Below are 20,974 nucleotides of genomic sequence, written 5' to 3'. Positions count from 1 at the left end.
GTAACCTTACAGTAACACATCAGACTACCCAGGCCTGTTGTAACCTTACAGTAACACATCAGACTACCCAGACCTGTTGTAACCTTACAGTAACACATCAGACTACCCAGGTCTGTTGTAACCTTACAGTAACACATCAGACTACACAGGCCTGCTGTAACCTTACAGTAACACATCAGACTACCCAGGTCTGTTGTAACCTTACAGTAACACATCAGACTACACAGGCCTGCTGTAACCTTACAGTAACACATCAGACTACCCAGGTCTGTTGTAACCTTACAGTAACACATCAGACTACCCAGACCTGTTGTAACCTTACAGTAACACATCAGACTACCCAGACCTGTTGTAACCTTACAGTAACACATCAGACTACCCAGACCTGTTGTAACCTTACAGTAACACATCAGACTACACAGGCCTGCTGTAACCTTACAGTAACACATCAGACTACCCAGGTCTGTTGTAACCTTACAGTAACACATCAGACTACCCAGACCTGTTGTAACCTTACAGTAACACAGACTACCCAGGTCTGTTGTAACCTTACAGTAACACATCAGACTACCCAGACCTGTTGTAACCTTACAGTAACACATCAGACGACCCAGACCTGTTGTAACCTTACAGTAACACATCAGACTACCCAGGCCTGTTGTAACCTTACAGTAACACATCAGACTACCCAGACCTGTTGTAACCTTACAGTAACACATCAGACTACCCAGACCTGTTGTAACCTTACAGTAACACATCAGACTACCCAGACCTGTTGTAACCTTACAGTAACACATCAGACTACCCAGGCCTGTTGTAACCTTACAGTAACACATCAGACTACCCAGGCCTGTTATAACCTTACAGTAACACATCAGACTAGCCAGGCCTGTTGTAACCTTACAGTAACACATCAGACTACCCAGGCCTGTTGTAACCTTACAGTAACACATCAGACTAGCCAGGCCTGTTGTAACCTTACAGTAACACATCAGACTACCCAGACCTGTTGTAACCTTACAGTAACACATCAGACTACCCAGACCTGTTGTAACCTTACAGTAACACATCAGACTACCCAGACCTGTTGTAACCTTACAGTAACACATCAGACGACCCAGACCTGTTGTAACCTTACAGTAACATATCAGACTACCCAGACCTGTTGTAACCTTACAGTAACACATCAGACTACCCAGGTCTGTTGTAACCTTACAGTAACACATCAGACTACCCAGACCTGTTGTAACCTTACAGTAACACATCAGACGACCCAGACCTGTTGTAACCTTACAGTAACACATCAGACGACCCAGGGCTGTTACATCAGACTACCCAGACCTGTTATAGTTACACACGATATATATATATAGAGGCTGCCATATAAACTATCAACAAACTTAACATACTTATTTTTGATTAACGAGGAAATAACAGGAACACATTCCCTTAGTGACTGCACGCTTCATGCAAATTCAATCACGATTCAGACGTTATTATCTAACCTGTTGTATATATATATACATTTTTATGTGTAACACCGCTGTCGGCAGTTGATTTAAACACATGTTAATATATTTATCTAAAGCGACAGTAGTGTACATAAAACAAACAAAAACCTTGCCAGCATGAAGAAGATGTTTCACAACAAACAGAAACTGACACAATCACCTGGTAATGACGGGCTTTTATTTCCCCAATATTAAAACATGGAATGTTTGACCAGGTAACTAGGTTCACGCCAAACATGTCAAGTGATGTCGATTGATAGACGATGAAGATTTATTTAAAGTTTATAAACTCTGTCACTATTAATGTTAGGGGATATGTATGTTGTAGTACATGTATTATGTATATGATCTGAACGGGGTGATTAATTACTCCTAATCATACAGTCGTGAAGGAGTCCGATCTAACGTCATCTATAACAGGACAAGGGGGTCTTATCCTGTCTGTATCTACACAGGTATCGGATAAAAGTGTAGTTTTATTACTATCTTATGAAGAACCTTGATTTAACATAACTATGTAGAATATATATGTGTAGGATACATGTGTAGTTTTATTACTATCGTATGAAGAACCGTGATTTAACATAACTATGTAGAATATATATGTGTAGGATACATGTGTAGTTTTATTACTATCTTATGAAGAACCTTGATTTAACATAACTATGTAAAATATATATGTGTAGGATACATGTGTAGTTTTATTACTATCTTATGAAGAACCTTGATTTAACATAACTATGTAAAATATATATGTGAAAGGGAAGAGGAAGTATCTATCTGTTTTTACCAATTATTGATTGCTCCGTTTGAAGATACACTGTGTTATTGGCGTTTCACCAATCCTGAATGCGACATTTGTATGAGCATAAAGTTTTGTAAGAATACAATTTATCTTCATCATTACATAAGAATAAAATCCAACTTGTAATCTGTTTTTCATTATGGTATTGGTCAGCAGTGGGTAACTATTTGTCGGAATAGTAATCAAAATCATGTTTTGCTTCATTTCCCCAATTTTGGTCTCAAACAAACCTTACTTATTTCGTTGATACATTTCATTCTAAATTTAGTTGAAAAAACAATTTTCCTTTTGGGACCCACCATCTGTCCCAAAGGGTCGAATAGTCTTATTTGTGTAAATTTTGATTGACCCCCCGCAAATGATGCTTCACGCAAAATTTGGCTGAAATTCACTCGGGCATTAAGAAGAAGAAGCGTTTTCAATCAAAATTTTAGCCTTTGGGGCTGAAATTCGCAGCAGTAGTGGTTTTAATGTAAACGTTTACGCACGGCACACAAGTCGACGGACGAAACACGATGTCTCAACCCCTTGGGTCAGATGACCAAATAAAGACATTGTAGTTGATCAGATCACTTTGTTTCTTAATTATTTTTATTACTAGACAAGAAATGCGGTGACCGTTCTTACCTTTCAACGACAAACATATACATTTTTGAAAGGTCTTTTTTTTTCTTTAAGGAAATACTTTGTTACAAAGCGATTTCAGTGTGATGGCTTCAAATAGAATGTCGGACTAATCTACCCATTGTCTTTGTAGATACATTTGTAGTACGCCAATACACTTCGTTTGTACGCCACATGTTAAACATGAATGCCTCTGGTATAACTACCATATGACTGGAGAAGATTGCCAGTCTCCACATATTGTATTATAGGTTTTATGTATCTTTCACTGTCTACCAGGCCTACATCTCGTTTTAGCTGGGCGCTTGATATGATAATTAGACAAGCTGTCAGAAAAAAAATGTATAAATCATTTTAATGGAACTTGGAATATAAATTACAAAAATTACTAAGGAGTAACGATATGTAGATCTTGTTCATTTAAATTGATTTTTCAACCTTATTACAAACATCAATTGCATCAGACATCGTGATTGATGTAGATAAAACACGGCAGACTATACACCGATTCTCAATTATTTTTGGTTACATGTATGGTCCACGTCACATTAAAACTATTTCCTGTAACTTGTTATATAAATAAGGCGATAATTAACCGTCTCCGTGTGATACTAGGCGCTATATAAAACTAGGGTCTAATTATAAAAAGAATTTACATGCATTCTGATTTGGTTATGCAAAGTAATTCATTTGACAAACAATATGGACTCACAAAAAAGAGAGGTTAGACACAACATTTTCAAAATCGGCGTTACGGAAAAGTAGGGAACACTTTACACCTTTATATGTGTTGGTGTCCCTTTTACCGAGGTGTCATCATTTACATTATCATACAGCACGTTACTACTTTGAAAGTCCAAAACCCAGTGTAGAATTACTTGTCACGCTCTCTTTACAGAAAGTGGGGTTGGTCAGAATTGTTATTGACGTCAACATAACTTAATTATACAGGAAAGGTACATATTTCAATAAAACCAATGAATGGCTGCCTTGTAGAGCCGTTTACTGAAATATCATGTCGGATTTCGTGTGTTCCAATTTACTCTGAAATAAAGCAAGCTTCAGGATAGCCTTGTAGAGCCGTTTCTATCTAGTTGTGGATTAAGAGACATTGTTGTAATATAAGTACATTCTGGATTTATCCTATTGTCGATTGAGAGACATTATTGGTGTAATATAACAATGGGTACATTCTGGATTTATCCTATTGTCGATTGAGAGACAGTATTGTTGTAATATAACTATAAGTACATTCTGTATGTATCCCGTATTTGATTAAGAGACATTATTGTCAATAAAGTGTTTTCTCACGAGACAGAGTTTAATGTTACTTCCGAGTACATCAGCTACGTTAAACATATAAATGTACTGTAGCGTCAATAGATCACCTCAGTTTAATACGGGGAACTTTACCACAGGTAGGCTAACGTACAAATCTTTAATTCTATTGATCTCGGGAAACTTTACCACAGGTAGGCTAACTTACAAATCTTTAATTATATTGATCTCAGTATTAATTTTATGTAAGTTATCAATCACAGACGATTTGCGTTTCTCTAAACATTGCCTATATTTCATTACCAAATGATTTTAATTAACTGTCTTAAACGTCACCCATGACTTATGACGTACAAGATATTCAACATTATAATTTAGTCATTTAAATAAAGGTATAATTTGATGCACAAGGCTTGTGTCAGACGTAGCGTTTATTATTTTATAATTATTTGTGACATGTTCCCAGAAAAGGTCAGTTTTTGTCACGCACAACAATGAATTTATAAGTAAATATGAAAATGTGGAGACGCCATTAACGAAATGAACATACCAGAGATAATATAGAGCGGTGATAATTAACTACACGTATCGGTATAAACCAGGTACTACTGTTACCATTGATAAAATAGGCACAGTAACTGGCGTCATTAGTGCTGACCTGGATTCATTTCCATTATGAATAAAAAAAACGAAGATACATACGGTAGTCCCTGATTTCTTTTTATGTTATTGTTGGTGTGGGAAGGAAATGATTAATTGATGAGAGCTCTGTACCAGGTAGAATGTGTCGTGTGTTATGCCGGTATACAAATGTAAATGATATAAACATCTTACATACTGATCATTCAAATACCGGAAATTACTGTTCCATTGGTTGTCAACGCATTGAGTCGTATATTAAATAAATTTCATCTCAACATATTCTATTGGTAAACAATTGGATTGAACATCAGGCTTAAGTCTATATCAAAATACTCTCCATAACATAGTACAGTTATTACAAATAATTAGTATCCGATTATTGGTCGAGAATAGAAATTATTGAATGTATATATATGTAGAGAGAGAGTATTTGTAAATAACATATAATGATAATCTTATGTGTTTTCTTTTTCTTTATGATATTTCACAATTTATCATTAAATAAATATTAGTTCTCAGTCACTACGAAGGAGAGAGACAAGTGTTGGATCAACAACAGAGTTTCCGACTGTAATGTGTTGTAACATGGTATTAAGTGATGATTTTATAAACCTTTTACTAAATGATATACAAATGTAAAAATATTGATTGAACTCATGGAAAATCAAAAACAACAAAGAATACAGACATACTGATAAAATCATAACCCCTATTTAAAATCGATACAACGAGGACAAGATATGAACATAAATATAGATTCGTCTAGAAAATGTCCCTGGAAACAACAGAGAGAATAAGACCCAGGTGTTCCGGAAGAGAGTGAGCGTTTCCGCTTCATCGACGACACCCGCCATATAAAATAAATATAGGTCGCATCCACGCTAAGTCACATTCTCAAAATGAACACCAGGGTGGTGATAACGGAACTGTCTGTCACATCGTATATATCTGATTCCATATCTCCTAAGGGAATAAGACATTTCCGAATGAATAATTATGTCGATCATAAAACGTCCCCGTGGTAATCATCGCCATTTAAAGTTGTGTTGTTAATGTCTCCGTCAGTAGTCGACGTCTGTCACGGGAATCGTTAAAATGAAAATCAAGTGGGACATGTTAACATCAGTGGTAGGGGAAAGTAGGGATGTTACTATCAAGAAATGGAAAATTAACGATAGCTCAGTTTTAAGCTGTCCTTGCCGGTTTTAATGCATATGTAGACCGAGGTAATCGACTGATGTTGAAGTGTCTAGAGTGCCCTTGATGTCAGGTTATACAAGGTATATCCGATCGATACGACCAATTAAATATTTGATGAATATCTCAAGAAAGTATCTAACAGGAATTATTGTAACGTGTTGACTGAAATGGGGACTGACAGAAATGTATTGCGGTGAATAAAACGTTGATTGTTTTACCGTGTTGAGTGAGGTGGGCTGAGTCTTATAGAATCATTGTAGGTTTTATACCGCCGTAAATACATCGCGCTGTATGCTGGTGATTATAACAACAAATGGGCTACCTAATGCTGGAGTAATGACATTTATGTTTACAGAACTACAGGAACACGTTAATGATCTTAATAAAATGAAATTAATGTTTCGGTATTAAATCTTGTTATGACCACGATGCGACATAATTGAGGGCTGTGTGACAAGGATATTGTCATTGAATTAATATATTTGATAAGGACACCACCCCATGTGTATCATTTAAGGAAGTTTGCCTGAATTAAAACTAGAAAATATACAATAGAAATGATTTCTTAGACCCTAACAATTAAATATTAAATTAGATTAATTTGTAAATTAAAAATATAAGAGGACAATGGTAATTATACATTATTGGATAATTAGTCGCTGTATTATAATTTAGAGTTCCATCTGATATATGTATGCAATCTGTTCAACTTAAGATACACGTATTTCAATATGTCACTAATATCATAATAAAGGACCGGAAAAAAAGCTTTCTACACATGCTTCTAAGGCATCAGTTATAATATGGTATACCCCTATTATCAACGAGAGGAGAGTGGACGTGGTATTAAACCATGTTGTTCTGATAGGAATTGAACTGAATCATTGAATTTGTTTCATGGTGTTGTGGTAGACGTGGGTTTTCCGATGTTTTTTTGGTAGGCGTGGTTTGCCGATGGTGTTGTGGTATGCGTAGATTGTCTGATGGTGTTGTGGTAGGCGTGGGTTGTCTGATGGTGTTGTGGTAGACGTAGGTAGTCTGATGGTGTTGTGGTAGGCGTAGGTTGTCTGATGGTGTTGTGGTAGGCGTGGGTTGTCTGATGGTGTTGTGGTAGGCGTGGGTTGTCTGATGGTGTTGTGGTAGGCGTAGGTAGTCTGATGGTGTTGTGGTAGACGTAGGTTGTCTGATGGTGTTGTGGTAGACGTAGGTAGTCTGATGGTGTTGTGGTAGGCGTTGATTGTCTGATGGTGTTGTGGTAGACATGGGTAGTCTGATGGTGTTGTGGTAGACGTGGGTTGTCTGATGGTGTTGTGGTAGACGTGGGTAGTCTGATGGTGTTGTGGTAGACATGGGTTGTCTGATATTGTTGTGGTAGACGTGAGGTAGTCTGATGGTGTTGTGGTAGGCGGAGGTAGTCTGATGGTGTTGTGGTAGACGTGGGTTGTCTGATGGTGTTGTGGTAGGCGTGGGTAGTCTGATGGTGTTGTGGTAGACGTAGGTTGTCTGATGGTGTTGTGGTAGACGTAGGTAGTCTGATGGTGTTGTGGTAGGCGTAGGGTTGTCTGATGGTGTTGTGGTAGACGTAGGTAGTCTGATGGTGTTGTGGTAGGCGTGGGTTGTCTGATGTTTCTTTGGTAGGCGTTAGGTAGTCTGATGGTTTTTGGTATGAATGGCCTTTTCTGGATGGTAATGGTCTTGCCCTTTGTATTTGTGTAGGTTTTTATTGACACGTGGTATTGTGGTAGGTGTATATTTGACTCTTGATGGTTTAGTTAGAACTACGGTGTCGTTTTCAAGTCGGTATATTCTGATGTTTTTTTTCTATCCTGGTTATTTTGGAAAAAAAATCTGTCTGCTTCCGTTATAAATATAAATAGCGTTTTCGCCTAATTATGTTGACAAGGGATAAGTGTCCTCTCAACATTGTGACAGATACTGTATACAGTAGAAATATATCACCATTAGTTAGGACTATCATACGGGACCATATCCCTTACTTGGTTCCAAACAATCGTCGCCAACATAATTACCCACTTCACGGAAATATACGTTCCACACCAGTGGTAATATGAGTGACTTAGATATATATATATAAGTATATTTCATCATTAATAAAGTCGCATCAGTTCTGGCTCCAAGAATAGAAACATTGACGGCCCGGATGTATGGAATAAATGACAGATGACATTGAGGGTGAAGGAATAATGACACATCGGGAGGAAACCAACTACGGAGGATCATTGACAATGAAACATCAAAATAAAATTAATTGTATCTTAATAACTTTTTTCTCAACATTAGTCGAGTTGATTACGAGCTACTGTTAGTTTGGGTAAGGGTTAAACAATCATAATCATTTGATCATGTTATCATACACGAAGATTGTATGCAGCAAATAACTTTTAAAATATCTCAACACATTGTCTTATTTGATTTTACTACTGTGGAAGGCATGCTTTTGTAAAAGAATCCATGCATACCTTCTTGCTTGTAATACTCTACCTTTTTAGCTCTGATTAGATCTACAGAGACATAAGTTTAAAAAAGATACCCATAAAGTAAGTTGACTCCAAATTCATCATACCAGTCACCTTCCTACAGTACCACTACAGACGGGACAAAGGCAACAAACAAACAGCTATTGGTAATCATGACCAAGTCCAATTTACATATATTAGGAATATCAAAGAGATAATATGCAACTATTTGACCCCATACGCCCATCACGATATTGATATTTTTTTTCCTATTTCACAAGACATATGTATATGTACCATGGATGTAGGCTTACTTAAGTTCCTTTGTATATGTCAAATTATAGTTGATATATTGTATACGGTTTTTTTTAATTCGCCATTCCTGCCAATACAACATTCACTTTAAAGAAATATATGTATATAATTATACAAAGGTGTATAAATACAGTATGGATAAAATATATATGTATACATCAATTTAAATGTGTATAGATACAAAATTGATAAAAAAATATATAATTATATAAATGTGTATAGATACAAAATTGATAAAACATATATAATTATATAAATGTATATAGATACAAAATTGATAAAACATATATAATTATATAAATGTATATAGATACAAAATTGATAAAAAATATATAATTATATAAATGTATATAGATACAAAATTGATAAAACATATATAATTATATAAATGTATATAGATACAAAATTGATAAAAAATATATAATTATATAAATGTATATAGATACAAAATTGATAAAACATATATAATTATATAAATGTGGTCCTGTATCTAATGTTGATATTCTATCTAGTATCCGTGTTACTTTTACCTCATTCTAGACTGACTTTTGGTTAGACTTAATGTGTTAAGCACTTGACTGTGACAGAAAGAAAACACAATAAAAACATAATGGTGGTTTAATGAGTCTATTCTGGCACTGACGTATTAGACTCTAATATGTAGGTATATCCTCTCTCTCTATAACATAGTCGTAGATTATCATGCTGTCAAAATAGGAATTACGATGAATTCGTCCACATTGCAATACAAAGAGAATACTTCAGCATTGTCTTTAAGTATAGACTACATTTGACGAAGGTAACGAATTACAAAATTGGTGTGCCTTATGCTGTAAGTACCATGTCCAAATCTTTATCTTAAGGCACTGACCAGGTATCTTTTATCCTGCAATCTTTAGGTGACACGTTTTATTATTAATGTTAATCTTTCGATTCCTTTGATAATATAAAGATAGTATAACAGAAATTTAATCTGGCAACGGCCATACAAATATACTGAAAGTCAAAACAGCTCCTAATTCAATACAGACCATATGGTTGTAAATATTTTATGAACATGATATAAAAGTGTCAGGATGGCATAATTTAACTTTTATTTTAATGTTTTAAATTAAAGTTAAGGAAGTAAGTTCGCCATGCTAATAGATGGCTTAATATACAGATGATTATGTGACAGGTGCGTGTTGACTGTTTGGAAGAGAAATTTTATAAATAAAACAGAAAATATCTATCTCATAATTACAAGACTGAAATATCGGGAGTCATTCACCCTCACGCGACGGTTTCGTACCACATTACTGTTCACACGATATTGTGTAATCGTATTCATAGTTGAGCAAGTGGTGAATTACCATAACTAAAATCGAATCTGTTCTGATGAGACCTCACATGGCAGTTCATGTTTCTCCCTCATGAGCCGAATGTGTTACGTCACGAGGTGTAATAGGAATTATTGGCTTCACAACCGACTTCCGTCGCAGAACGTCGTGACAGAACAAAGGTTTCCCCTCAAACATTGAACTATTGATATACAAGTAAACTTATCTTGTTAAATATTCAACTATTGATATACAGGTAAACTTATCTTGCTAAACATTCAACTATTGATATACAAGTAAACTTATCTTGTTAAACATTCAACTATTGATATACAAGTACATTTATCTTGTTAAGCATTCAACTATTGATATACAAGTAAACTTATCTTGCTAAACATTCAACTATTGATATACAAGTAAACTTATCTTGCTAAACATTCAACTATTGATATACAAGTAAATTTATCTTGTTAAACATTCAACTATTGATATACATGTATTTATCTTGTTAAGCATTCAACTATTGATGTCGAACTATTTATTTTCAAGTAAATTTATTTTGTTAAACATTCAACTATTGATATACAGGTAAACTTATCTTGTTAAAACATTCTAGTATTGATATACAAGTACATGTATCTTGTTAAACATTTAACTATTGATATACAAGTTAATTTATCTTGATAAACATTCAACTATTGATATACAAGTAAATTTATCTTGTTAAACATTCAACTATTGATATACAGGTATTTATCTTGTTAAGCATTCAACTATTGATGTCGAACTATTTATTTTCAAGTAAATTTATTTTGTTAAACATTCAACTATTGATATACAGGTAAACTTATCTTGTTAAACATTCTAGTATTGATACACAAATACACTTATCTTGTTAAAACATTCTAGTATTGATATACAAGTAAACTTATCTTGTTAAACTTACAAGTAGGGATGAGGAGGTTGATTATGATTTACTGAGTACATCATTGCCTTCTGTGATCAAGGTGAACGAGGCCAAATAAACATTATATCCTTAGCTCTTAGAGGAGTGCCAATCACATTCCAGAGTAGGGTAATTGGGTGTTTTTAACATTTTAAGAGAGCGTAGCTCAACCTTTACAATAGAAAATATTCAAATCTCATCAACAACTTCTTGATGACGACCTTATCAATCAAATAATTCTTAATGGCGACGTCAGATTAAGAGTATCATTAAGTAGGATAACGGTAGGCCTAGTTCGTCTTCACATCCAAACATATTAACTGTAGTTGTATTTCCTGACTATGGCAGACTCAATTTATCATAGTAAAAGAGAATTAATTTGTCAACTGCAAGTTAATAATATTTCAAATGTAAGATATTACAGAAGAGATAGACACCAAATCTGTTACAACTCCACACAGGTCACCAGCAAAACAGAAACGGGCAGCGAGTACATGGGACACACATGTCACTAAGATGTAGAATAATATACAACCTTAGAGCTAATATTCCACGATCTGAAACCATACAACAAAAGGGTATGTTAAGAGTGTGGTAACTAAGATTGCCATCATATACCAAAAATAATCAAGGTATTCTTAATGATTAATACACGTATTTCCTCCGTTACTAATGTATAACGTCACAGCAGTTAAAAATACATTCTAGTAAAGAGCAAATGCTACTTCACATTTTAAAAAAACCCACTTTGTTTCCGGGTATCTGACTTCTTGTTTCTGTTTAATTTGAATGGAATGTCCGATTTGGGATGCTTTACTTTACGAGTTTACTGAATGTAACGTATCACTGAAACATTGATAGTCATTCATGTGTCCACTCAGTACCTTATAGACATTGAATCATTGGTAGTCATTCATGTGTCCATGCGTACCTTATAGACATTGAATCATTGGTAGTCATTCATGTGTCCACTCAGTACCTTATAGACAGTGAATCATTGGTAGTCATTCATGTGTCCATGCGTACCTTATAGACATTGAATCATTGGTAGTCATTCATGTGTCCATGCGTACCTTATAGACAGTGAATCATTGGTAGTCATTCATGTGTCCATACGTACCTTATAGACAGTGAAGTATTGGTAGTCATTCATGTGTCCATGCGTACCTTATAGACAGTGAATCATTGGTAGTCATTCATGTGTCCACTCAGTACCTTATAGACAGTGAATCATTGGTAGTCATTGATGTGTCCATGCGTACCTTATAGACAGTGAAGTATTGGTAGTCATTCATGTGTCCATGCGTACCTTATAGACAGTGAATCATTGGTAGTCAATCATGTGTCCACTCAGTACCTTATAGACATTGAATCATTGATAGTCATTCATGTGTCCACTCAGTACCTTATAGTGTGTCCACACAGTACCTTATATACAGTGAACCATTGATAGTCATTCATGTGTCCATGCGTACCTTATAGACAGTGAATCATTGGTAGTCATTCATGTGTCCATGCGTACCTTATAGACAGTGAACCATTGATAGTCATTCATTTGTCCATGCGTACCTTATAGACAGTGAACCATTGGCAGTCATTCATGTGTCCCCTCAGTACCTTATAGACATTGAATCATTGGTAGTCATTCATGTGTCCACTCAGTACCTTATAGACATTGAATCATTGGCAGTCATTCATGTGTCCATGCGTACCTTATAGACAGTGAACCATTGGTAGTCATTCATGTGTCCACTCAGTACCTTATAGACAGTGAACCATTGGCAGTCATTCATGTGTCCACTCAGTACCTTATAGACAGTGAACCATTGGCAGTCATTCATGTGTCCACTCAGTACCTTATAGACAGTGAACCATTGGTAGCCATTCATGTGTCCACTCAGTACCTTATAGACATTGAATCATTTGTAGTCATTCATGTGTCCACTCAGTACCTTATAGACAGTGAATCATTGGTAGTCATTCATGTGTCCATGCGTACCTTATAGACAGTGAACCATTGATAGTCATTCATGTGTCCACTCAGTACCTTATAGACAGTGAATCATTGGTAGTCATTCATGTGTCCATGCGTACCTTATAGACAGTGAATCATTTGTAGTCATTCATGTGTCCATGCGTACCTTATAGACATTGAATCATTGTCAGTCATTCATGTGTCCACTCAGTACCTTATAGACAGTGAATCATTGGCAGTCATTCATGTGTCCATGCGTACCTTATAGACAGTGAACCATTGGTAGCCATTCATGTGTCCACTCAGTACCTTATAGACATTGAATCATTGGTAGTCATTCATGTGTCCATGCGTACCTTATAGACAGTGAACCATTGATAGTCATTCATGTGTCCACTCAGTACCTTATAGACAGTGAACCATTGGTAGCCATTCATGTGTCCACTCAGTACCTTATAGACAGTAAATCATTGGCAGTCATTCATGTGTCCATGCGTACCTTATAGACATTGAATCATTGGTAGCCATTCATATGTCCACTCAGTACCTTAAAGACAGTGAATCATTGGCAGTCATTCTTGTGTCCATGCGTACCTTATAGACATTGAATCATTGGTAGTCATTCATGTGTCCACTCAGTACCTTATAGACAGTGAATCATTGGTAGTCATTCATGTGTCGACTCAGTACCTTATAGACAGTGAATCATTTGTAGTCATTCATGTGTCCACTCCGTACCTTATAGACAGTGAATCACTGGCAGTCATTCATGTGTCCACGCGTACCTTATAGACAGTGAAGTATTGGCAGTCATTCATGTGTCCATGCGTACCTTATAGACAGTGAACCATTGGCAGTCATTCATGTGTCCATGCGTACCTTATAGACATTGAATCAATGGCAGTCATTCATGTGTCCATGCGTACCTTATAGACAGTGAATCATTTGTAGTCATTCATGTGTCCACTCAGTACCTTATAGACAGTGAATCATTGGCAGTCATTCATGTGTTCATGCGTACCTTATAGACATTGAATCATTGGTAGTCATTCATGTGTCCATGCGTACCTTATAATGTGTCCACTCAGTACCTTATAGAGAGTGAATCATTGGTAGTCATTCATGTGTCCACTCAGTACCTTATAGACAGTGAATCATTGGCAGTCATTCATGTGTCCATGCGTACCTTATAGATATTGAATCATTGGCAGTCATTCATGTGTCCATGCGTACCTTATAGACAGTGAATCATTGTCAGTCATTCATATGTCCATGCGTACCTTATAGACATTGAATCATTGGTAGTCATTCATGTGTCCACTCAGTACCTTATAGACAGTGAATCATTGTCAGTCATTCATGTGTCCATGCGTACCTTATAGACATTGAATCATTGGCAGTCATTCATGTGTCCACTCAGTACCTTATAGACATTGAATCATTGACAGTCATTCATGTGTCCATGCGTATCTTATAGACATTGAATCATTGGTAGTCATTTATGTGTCAATGCGTACCTTATAGACATTGAATCATTGGCAGTCATTCATGTGTCCATGCGTACCTTATAGACATTGAATCATTGGCAGTCATTCATGTGTCCATGCGTACCTTATAGACAGTGAATCATTGTCAGTCATTCATATGTCCATGCGTACCTTATAGACATTGAATCATTGTTAGTCATTCATGTGTCCACTCAGTACCTTATAGACAGTGAATCATTGTAAGTCATTCATGTGTCCATGCGTACCTTATAGACATTGAATCATTGGCAGTCATTCATGTGTCCACTCAGTACCTTATAGACATTGAATCATTGACAGTCATTCATGTGTCCATGCGTACCTTATAGACATTGAATCATTGGTAGTCATTCATGTGTCCATGCGTACCTTATAGACAGTGAATCATTGGCAGTCATTCATGTGTCCACTCAGTACCTTATAGACATTGAATCATTGACAGTCATTCATGTGTCCACTCAGTACCTTATAGACAGTGAACCATTGGTAGTCATTCATGTGTCCATGCGTACCTTATAGACATTGAATCATTGGCAGTCATTCATGTGTCCACTCAGTACCTTATAGACAGTGAACCACTGGCAGTCATTCATGTGTCCACTCAGTACCTTATAGACAGTGAATCATTGGTAGTCATTCATGTGTCCATGCGTACCTTATAGATAGTGAATCATTGGTAGCCATTCATGTGTCCACTCAGTACCTTATAGACAGTGAATCATTGGTAGTCATTCATGTGTCCATGCGTACCTTATAGACAGTGAACCACTGGCAGTCATTCATGTGTCCACTCAGTACCTTATAGACAGTGAATCATTGGTAGTCATTCATGTGTCCATGCGTACCTTATAGACATTGAACCATTGGCAGTCATTCATGTGTCCATGCGTACCTTATAGACAGTGAACCACTGGCAGTCATTCATGTGTCCACTCAGTACCTTATAGACAGTGAATCATTGGTAGTCATTCATGTGTCCATGCGTACCTTATAGACATTGAACCATTGGCAGTCATTCATGTGTCCATGCGTACCTTATAGACAGTGAATTGATATAAGTCTCTTTTAATGAAATGCTGATCCTCGGGTTATACCAGATTATAGTTTGACGTTAATACCTGCCTCCCGTCTGACGTTTATATAAAACTATATATAAACACACGGTCGATGACACATTTCCTACACAGGTTTACGCTTACTTATGATAATACCAATATACTTTATTTAAACATTGTCTTCGCTATCATTACAGTATCATGAAGTGTATATTTTTGCATTCTTAATAGATTAGTGACGGTGGAATATAAATGTTAATATCATTGAAAATTTACAGTCACTGTCACGTATTCCGTTCAGTTCCAAGCTAAGAATTTATTTTGCTATCAATTTTAAATTAATGTAATTTTGCTGTGTGTATTACCACTTTTGTTAAACTTTAGACAAGCTACTGTATTACCCAATTCAGATCCGACACAGCTAATGTGACTGTCCATTGTGAACATTTTGTACATGTCCACCAAGGGATTCTTACAGGAAAACATTAATGGTTTTTGCTACGAGTATAGTCCTTCATATTACCATCACTATCTCAATTAAAATAACTGACACAGGAATAATGTGTATAATCAAGGATCAGGAGTTTTATCAGATTAAACGATTAATTTTGAAATAATGACTGCATGGTATATTCACTTCTGTACATACGATGTTTTTAATGCAGTTATGCAGTATTAGCATTTCTTAATAAACGCAATATTGTTTGAAAATATAATTAATTTAGTCTTTATTTTCCAATCTTAAGATACGTTAATTGAATTACCCAATTAGGCCCCTTACAAGTCGTTAACGCTGGGCACGATATTGAGTGACGGCTCTTGGTACTCTGGATGTGACGCAATGTGTCACAGGAATGATAGATACACCTCTGCGGTCTGACATCTGGGATTTTCATCCAGCTATACACTAGTCTGTTGGCCTCCGACAGTCATCTTCGATAGATCGGCGCACCTGACAAGGTAAGATCGAAATCCATTGTCATTCACTCAATAACGGAATGAACGTACTCGAATGTTGATAGATAGAAGTCGATAGATAAAACTTATTTTCAAATTCCACAATGATGGAAAAGGAAATGGCAAATGCGCATTTAAGTTTTCTAAAGAACCCATACAACTGCAAGGCATGCACATTTGAGTTTACGTGGCACTTTTTCACGATCTTGTATTTATTTTTTTGGGAACGCCAAATGTCATCGAGATATAGTGTATATACCTGAAGGATTCTTGGATATTGATTTGTGTTCGAAATCTTTCTAAGTACACATTGGTAAATATCTTCTATTCAACTTTAAAGTTAATAGTATTAGCTAAGCTAAGTTTATCATACAGAAGCAACATATCCGAACTGCCTATCTATATAAATCTATATTTTCCCACCTGTTTTTGAATTCCCAATAATTTCCTTTGCTACAGAGTATATAAAATAACCACACAAATATTAGATACTTTTTTAAAGTTTTGAATTTGGAATGTATTTCTTCAACGAAATATTTCTGTTTTGTAAGTTATTATCATTTTTACGTCCTTTAGCAAAGTTTATCCCTATTAGACTATTAATCGATTTCATCCGAATGATTCTTAACCAGATAACCCGTCTTTTTCAATGTTTAACTATCGGTTAGAGAACGGTTGTAGGCATGTGGTATTTTTTATATTATATCATAGTGCTTCAAGAAAGAAATCTTAATTCGAATTGAGCTTCAACTTTAATTACCTTTAAATAAGCGGAGTTGGCGTTTCGTGTTTATGCGATGTAGTGACGACAGGTATTCAATATGGACATAGTTAGCATTCTAGTCAAAGTAAAATGTTGATCACAATATCAATAATGATAGCATTATACATAATACTAATGGAACACTGTTATTTAAATTGTCGCTCTAAAGCATTCTACCTCTATACAGCATGTGAATTGTCGAATTTCTAATTATTACAACATGGTCGAGACCTCCTTGATTCCTAAGAAGAATATACTTATTCTAGCTCAGTTTTGGATACTGGTACTTCCACTGATAAATTGTGGTCCAGCGCCAATCCCAGAGTAATTCTTCTTTTTTTCCCCCATGGAATTACAGTGTTTGTGCAGATCCAATCTTTATACTTTTTCCATTTGTGAAACAACGGATTTAGCACCTATATTACCTTTTCCTTCTTTCACCTGTGAAATGGCTAATTCAGCGGCGATCTCCGGTTTGTTTCTTCCTCCATCTGTAAAATAGCTGATTCAGCGTCGATCCTTACTTATTTCTTCTTCCACCTATGAAACTGTCGAATTCTGACCGATCACTCCCTTGTTCTTCTTTTATCTGTGATAGAATGTATTCAGCACCAATCCCTCTTTTAATTTACTTCAACCCTTGACAATGACGGTTCAGCGCCGGTTCTTGCCTTCTTCTGCCTCTATTTGCTTCACTACGAGATCATCGCCTAGCCTCGGCTTAACCTTTTTTCCCTACCGATTTGAATACTGGTCTGGTACTGTGCGTTATTCTGTTCCCAAATACATTTATAAGTATTTCATATTTCGATTTTATAGATATCGTTTTTATGTTTGTCTTTTTTCAGAACGTGCGTCATGGCCGTTTCGATATATCCCGTTTTGTGTGTCTCACTTGCTTTGTCTTTATTTCACGGTAAGTTTCATCAACGTTTTATTCCGTTAGATTAATGTTAATATAATCCAATGAATTCTAAGTACAATTTACAAAATTTCTTTTACATACTGACAATTTCTTTTTTTAATAAATGTTTGAAAGCATGTGTGTATAAGAGTTACACTGACACTTGTATCTCATTTATAAGATCCAATTTCTACGTCTGTCAAAACAAGACAGAAAGGCGAAAATATATTATGTGTTAATTAATGTAAATGCGTGATATCTTCTCTGTATACATGATTCAATGGACAAGTGGCTAGCTAATGTCTACAAACGTGATGGACTTGTTACAAGTTATGTAATAAAATGAATAAAATTAATGTAAAATTAATGTAAAATGCCATGTTATACTACGGAAATGCAGCAAAAAGTATGTGAATAAATTTACTGGCTTCGGTGAAAAGGTTTCAGGCTTTCATGTTCGTATGCGGTAAAATATGAAAAAGAATTGATATTCACAAAGGGATTTTCTTTAACCCATGCAGAATGAAATATATCACAACAATGTCTTTGACATATGAAAACATGATGGTGTTTTGACAGGTTGTTGATATAATGCTATGCTATATGGTTGAGGAATCATTTGTATAATACCTCCATACTGGTCATGTCTCAGGATGTATATCACGCGTGTGTCATCTTATCTCTGCCAACACCTCTCTGAGGTCAGGCATATTGACCTGATGTATATTTAAACATATCTCTCTGTATGGAAATAGACGCATTAGTAACGCAGTGCTGTAGATAATTAAAGTCCCTTTTAAACACAACATAACACTTGATGTTAAATACCGACCGATAGATGAGTGTGAACACCATGTTATTCTCATGCTAGTTGTGCCATCATGACAAAGGAATTGTTGAATTATTGGTTCATACCGTAAATCACTGGTACAAGTTATCTTAATATAATGATTCCATGATGTTCCTCCTTATTGAAATATAACATCATATATTAATGACAGGTTGGACATTAAATCTGACACTTACAGACACCTGACTTAATTAGTGATGAATTGTCATAGAATTCGGCTGATATTAATACTCTTGTATTGTGTAATTACTTCCTTCAGTAGATCAACACAGGATCCATTGTGCTTCGATTTTAACACATTAACAAGTAATCATGAGTCATATATTCAAAGTATTCCAAATTACCGAAAAATGACACGCCCTATATCATATCAATTAAGATTTTTTTTATTCTCACGTATATCTGGTCACTAACATGCCGTATTCAATATATGTTGTTTACTTACGGAATGACGAAAAAATAACCATTCTCACAAACAGACTAAGACACGAATGCAGCCCTTTCAAATACGCTCGTTACTTGGCCCAAAGCTCTATAATTGTATGAACTGCAGGCTCTGTAGTATAAATGATTAAAACTGTTTCGTCGGATGTCAGTCTGATACAAATGTTCTTTCTGTAATATTTCATAAATCATTCATGACGTTGACATTTATCATTTCTATTCCCAAAACAAATCTGGTTTAGGATTCAGATTGTCATGTATTGTAACAAGTGTAAACGTTAATTGGATCCAGCAAAATATTTCGCCATGTTTGATAATGTATTTGACTCTAAAATTAAGTTATATGTGTTTCATACTCTGGAACTCCTGGTCCCTTGCTACTTTACCTTTTCAATGATGTTTGTGTACATTGCTATTATTTTGCCCTCGTCTTATAAGATTTCGTATACGCGTCGGTAATGTTTTCTTGCTTTCCATTACAGTTGTACTGTCTCAAAATTACCAAAGACAAGGCGGCCATGGTGGATTTAATGCACCTCTACAGAGGGGAACACGACAGCAATCCCTCTTATCTGGGGGTGGTGGCCAGCTGTCTCCTCAAGGAATGTCTGGACCAGGTCAGCGGTCAGGCATGATGAGCCCGTACAGTCCGTCTGTTGCCATATCGAGCGCGGACTCGGTTCTCTCACACAGGTCTCTCGGTCCCAGCGGACGTCCTCTACACGCAATGGCTGGAGGGCCACCTCCTATGGACCGTTCGCAAGGTAAACGGGTTGTAAACAAGACAAGTAGATATTGAATATTAATTAGGCAATACATGAACCTACACTTTATCCCATAACTACGCCCGTTTCACGACACATATATGCTATGCGATAAACTGCATAAAAAAGTTTTGTTTACACACTGCACACTGCAGTGTGTAATCACTTTTAAAGCCTCCGATTGGTCGTTTCTAACCTTCAACAGTTCTGATTGACTGACCTTTTGCTTTTGACTCGTGTCTACTGAATATTTGTTGCAATGCATGGTGTGTTGAAAATGCAAATCTTTTAGTGAGCTTTTAACATCCCTATAGACAATGAGATCATACCTACCAAGCCTAGGGAGGGACAGATAATCAAATTGGACAGCGATTAGTCTCATATCCATCTGTGACGTTCGACTTCACGGTGTCATTTTCGATATTTGCGCGGATTGATCTAAATAGTTCCTTTGATAAAACACACAAACACAGTGTTTGTTATACTAATATTTCATTTTTCAAATTTTAATGATTAGCAAATATATTACAATGTTTATTTGTTGTTCATTTAAAACAGATACTAAATATTCCTACATTACGAATTATGTTTTCGCGCGTAGTGATTCGACTGTGAACTC

Source organism: Pecten maximus, chromosome 14, assembly GCF_902652985.1.
Source record: "Pecten maximus chromosome 14, xPecMax1.1, whole genome shotgun sequence".
Taxonomy (NCBI): Eukaryota; Metazoa; Mollusca; class Bivalvia; order Pectinida; family Pectinidae; genus Pecten; species Pecten maximus.
This window is presented reverse-complemented; position numbering follows the sequence as displayed.